Source organism: Heterocephalus glaber, unplaced genomic scaffold, assembly GCF_053883595.1.
Source record: "Heterocephalus glaber isolate CG9 unplaced genomic scaffold, H.glaber_assembly_v1.0 deba00000738, whole genome shotgun sequence".
NCBI lineage: Eukaryota > Metazoa > Chordata > Mammalia > Rodentia > Bathyergidae > Heterocephalus > Heterocephalus glaber.
Genome location: NW_028258161.1, coordinates 6,009,558 through 6,014,760, shown reverse-complemented (window position 1 = coordinate 6,014,760; position 5,203 = coordinate 6,009,558). Strand labels below are relative to the sequence as shown.

The following is a 5,203-nucleotide window of genomic DNA, read 5'->3' as shown; positions in this document are numbered from 1 at the left end:
CAGTTTAACAGAGAATTCACCTACTGCAGATCACTGTAACCTTTCACTTAGTGGGTGCACAAATGCGAGATTACAGATAATGATGCTGATACGGCTCAAATAAGCAGGGCAGAGACGGACCGGGGGGATGTCTTTTAAAGCAGTTCTTTTAACACAGCCAAGTCAGCCCTTGGGCTGTACACAGAACAATAGTTACAGGCTGCTTGTGAATTAGTGTTTCAGTGTCATTTTTAATTGATGAGTAAAATCATATATATTTTGGTGTGATATATATATATATGGCTAAGTCAAGCCATTTAATATATGCTTTACTTCACATATCATCTTTTAATGGTGAGAATGCTTAATATCTACTCTCAGCAATTTTCATGTATAATATGTATATTATACATGCATAACATATTTATACAATATATTGAGATATAATATATTTATATATTGTATAAATATATCATGTATTTTTATGGTACTGGGGATTGAACCCAAGGTGTTCTCATTGAGCCACATCCCCAGCCCTTTTTGTATTTTATTGTGAGACAGAGTCCTGCTAAGTCACTGAGTTGCCCAGGCTGAGCTCAAATTTGGGATTCTCCTGCCTCAGCCTCTCAGAGTCCTGGAATTGTTGAGTGCACCATCCCACCTGGCTTCTTAACTGTAGTAACCATGATGTACACTATATCTCTTAAATTTTTCCCTCCTTCCACCAACATATTCTTAATCTTTCCACCACTTCAGCCTCTGTTTCTGTGATTTATTTTTCACTTCATATATAAGCGAGATCATGTGACATTTGTTTTTCTGTGCCTGGCTTCATGTCCTCCAGGATCATCCATGTTGCAAATGACAATGTTCTTTTCTGCAGGCTGAATAATACTGCATTGGGTAAATGCCATGTTTTCTTTATCCAGTCACCTGTGGATAAACACTCAAGTTGACTCCATATCTTGGCTCTTGGGAATAAGGCTCTTAAGAGTAGGGCAACACAGAGAGCTCCTCAGTGTCCTGATTTCGTATCCTTGAGGTGTGAGCCCAGCAGTGAGACCGCTGGATCCTGACAGCTCTATACTTGGTGTTTTGAAGAACCTCCATGGTTATACTTACATTTCTACCAACACTGTGCAAGGGCTCCAGTCTCACCGGATAGCACAGTTTTCCAGCGCTGAGTCCCATCAAGGCCAGAGTAACTTCATTCAGAGCTTAAGTCCCGGCGTTATTCTGAATGAAACAGAAGTGATTAAATAATAAGTATTAGCACAGAAACAAAGAGGCTTTATTGTATACCCAGAGGAAACAAACACTGTGCACCTGTTTCTGTGAACTTTATATAAGGGAGAGAAGAACTACAACTTAGACTGCTCTGTGGTTTCTTTGGCCTCTGTCTCCACCAAAACAACCAAACACCACACAGCTGTTATAGCTCTTGTTTTCTGCTCCAGAAAAGCGTTAAGTGCGGAAGAAGCATCTTGCGCGCCCTCTCAGACACTGATAACTAGACAGTGAGGAGCGCAGCGGGTATCTCTGCGTCACAGCCACCAGCGGCCTTGCGTGAGCAGCGTTTCCGCATCTGCGCGTTGGCTGCTTTGTGTCTGGCTGTTGGGGCCGCCGGAGTGTGTGGCTCAGGAGTGTGGTCAGTAGCGTCTCGACTGTGGAGAAGGAAAGGCTCGGTGTCGCAAAGGCTACAGGTACCTCCAGGTCAGAGGTGGCGAGCAGAGATTAAGGCAGTGCCTTCTTTAAAAACATGAACTAAAACCCAGACACTTGGGAATCCTAGGCCGTAAACAATTTAAATCCTCTCAAAGGGTCGTGCAGCTGCCTCACAGGATAGTGCGTGGCCGAGGGCGGAGATGTGAATTAATTCAACCTTTCTTTTGACCTCCAACTCCCACTTTCCCTGCCACTAGGGATTGAACCCACGGTTGTGGAACTGAGCCACACCTCCAGCCCTTTTCATTTTGAGACAAGGTCTTGCTGAGCTGCTAGCTCAGCCAGACTGGACTGCAACTTGCAGTCTCTCAGCCTCCCAGGGCGCTGGATTTCAGGCGTGTGCCGCCACTCCCAGATATGGTCGTCATTTCTTGTAGCTACTGATTTACTGATGCTATTAAATAATTCAAATTAGTACTCCATCTCTTTTTTGTTCTTAAGTGAAGTTAATTCTTGGATTTATTTATTTTCTCACTTTTTAAAATTATTAAATTCTGGAAGTTCTGCTTTTGTAGATCTATCCTTTTGTATTCCTTCCCTTTGTTTGATTTCAGTTTTCTAGCTACTGAATGTAAAAGCATTTAAGACTATAGTATGGGGACGCTGAGACAAGGTCTAGCTATGTAGTTGAGGCAGGCCTTGAACTCAGTAAGTAGCCCAGGCTAGCCTTGAAATTGTGCCAATCCTTCTGCTTCAGCGTCCCCAGTGCTGGGATTACAGGTGTGCACCACTATGCCTCGTTTATAGATTTAAGTGCAGCTTTGGCCACATCTCCAGGTGGGGATATTATTGCCTTCTCTGCCAGTTTGTAGATACATATGCACATCAAATGTGTTCTTTTTTTTCTGGTACAGAGGATTTGAACCCAGGTCCTTGCACATGTTAGGCAAGCACCCTACCAGTGAGCTACATACCCATCCTTTTATTTATTTAATCTTATATGTTTATTTTGAGACAGTCTTGCTAAGTTGTCCAGGCTGGCCTTGAACTTGTGATCCTCCTGCCTCAGCCTCCTGAGTAGCCAGTACTACAGGCATGCACCACCACACTCGGCTTAATATGCTCTTTAAATGTACCTGTTAATGTTGGGGAAGCCGAGCCACTGGGCAGCGTCAACATAGACCACTTGGGGTGGTGGTCGGGAGGGTGCATCTGGGAGACAGAGGCAGGCAGCAGACAGGTCAGGGTGCCCCTCCAGCCCTCCCTGGTGGGCCCTGGATCAAAATTTGGAAAAGACCCTGACCCAGTGTGGAGACCAGGCATCCTCTGGCTTCTGAGGGAAGTCTATATGAGTGCCGGGCTCTGTGATCTGTCCATAAAAGGCCAGCAGAGAGTAGACTCTGTAACTGGCCCTCTAAAGGAACTTCTGCTGACAGTGTGCTGTCTCTGCTTGTCCTGTGTCTGAGGCTGATCTATGTCTGCAGGTTCTGGAGTTATGGACAGAGGAACTTCTGGATCCCTCTTTTCCTGCCATTCCTTCTCTAGAAGAGTACAGAAGCTTGTACTTAAACCAACTCACCTCCCAGAGCAACAGCCTGGTTTTCAGTTATTAAAAGTCACACTGACCTATAGGAGCCACCAGGTCCTTGTGCTGCAGGGACATGCCAAACTCCTGAGGGCAGGAGGTGGTGAGCTGAAGAAGTCTTCTTCAGAGGTGGCAGCAATTCCCTCAGCAGAAGAGGACTGGCCTGGTCAGCAGGCATCCTCAAGCCACAGCAGCAGCTCCTGGTCACTGCCCAACTGGCCAGCACAAGGGTAAAGTTGCAAGTTGCACCACTCATGCAAGGCTCAGCAGGGGGCACCCTGTGGGAAGATGTGACTAACGTGTTTGAAGGGAAGGCTGTATCTTGGAATGCTGATGAGTCCCAGGGAGAGAGTTTAGAGGATGGAGTGGTGCCCGGCCACCTGACAGCAGAATGGCAGGAACTGTTAAACTTCAAGGACACACCTGTGGACTTCACCCAGGAGGAGTGGGGGCTCCTGACCCCTGCTCACTGGAATCTATGCCAGGAGGAGATGCTGGAGAACTACTAGAACCTGATGTCACTGGCAGGATATCAACTTTCCAAGGCTAATGAGATTCCCCTGTTGGAGAAAGGAGAACCACGAGTGAGAGAGAAGTCCTAGAAGATCCCAGAACAGACGTGAGAAGTAAAACAGAAACCAGGAAGTCAATTGCAAAGAATGACATATCCCAGAAACACTTATATCATGGCATCCAGGAACACTTATATCATGGCATTATGATGGAAAGAGGAGTAAGTACAAATTAAATTTAATTAAACATCCAATAAGTTGCATAAGAACAAATTCTATGAATGTAATATATATGAAAAAATGTTCAAACAAACCATTAACCTTACTGAACACATGAGAATTCATACTGGTGAGAACCTTTCAGGTGTAAGGAATGTGGAAGGGCCTTTAGTCAAAGTGCATCTCTTAATGTACACCAGAGAATCCATACCTGTGAGAAACTCTTTGAAAGTGAGGAATGTGGCAAAACCTTCACACATCAGTCAGCACTTATTCAGCATCACAGAACTCACTCTGGTCCTTAGGTGTGTGATAAATGTTAGAAAGCCTTCAGCCAGAACACTAGCTTGGCCTAATGTTTGAGGACTCATTCTAGAGAGAAATCCTTTACTTATAAATGAATGTGGGAAAACCTTCCCATAGACTAGGCACCTTAGTGAACATGTAAGAATTCAAACTAGGAAGAAGGAATGGATGCACTGCATGTTGTAAAACTTTTAGACATAGAACATATCTAGCTCACCACCAGACACTCCATAGTGAGGAGAGACTTTACAAATATAAAGACCATGGAAAAGCTTTTAGGCAGAGGATACACTTTAACAACCATAAAACTGTTCATACAGGAGTGAACGTCTATGAGTGAGATCACTGTGGAAAAGCTTACAGGCATGATTCATTCTTGAAGAAACACCAAAGACATCACTGAATAGAAACCTTATGAATGTAATGAATGTGGGAAATTCTTCAGCTATAAATCATCACTTAGCCAAAACCATGAAATACATGGGAGGAATGCATTTCAAAATAATGAGTAAAAAATGATACTTGATGTGACAACCAAGGCCAAGTCCTATTCAATGATTTTAAAGCTTTAAAACTTCAGGATTCAAATAAGTTTGAGAAATTGATATGATGGCAATTTTTAATATTATTCACTGTGCAAATAAACACTACATTCATAAATTTCTAATGACCCCTATCTACAAAATACTTAAGAATAAAAACTGGTCCTTCAAATTAAATTAATGCAGCATTATGGGAAATTCACCCAGTAATGTACCTATTAGTATTATTACTGCTTTATTAATATTATTCATTCCTTTTTGGTAAAAATAAAACTGTATAAAGTTGAAATTATCTTTGTTTTTTCCTTTTTATGAAAGGAAACTACTTTCATGAATTTGGTGTGAATCTGTCAATTCTATATTTTTAGTGTTAAAGGCCTACAAACCCATGAACA

General features: G+C 42.9%; 1 long non-coding RNA gene and 1 pseudogene across 1 annotated transcript; one reads left to right on the top strand and one right to left on the bottom strand.

Moving 5' to 3' along the window:
- Positions 1 to 736: 736 nt before the first annotated feature.
- LOC110345882 (uncharacterized) lies at positions 737 to 1,517 on the bottom strand. Its single transcript, XR_002389521.2, has 3 exons — positions 1,306 to 1,517; positions 1,102 to 1,215; positions 737 to 912 (listed from the first exon to the last, which is right to left on the bottom strand). It is a non-coding gene; the product is annotated as an uncharacterized LOC110345882 (long non-coding RNA).
- A 1,622-nt stretch (positions 1,518 to 3,139) lies between these two features.
- LOC101718776 (uncharacterized) lies at positions 3,140 to 4,960 on the top strand (annotated as a pseudogene).
- The last annotated feature ends 243 nt before the right edge of the window (positions 4,961 to 5,203 follow it).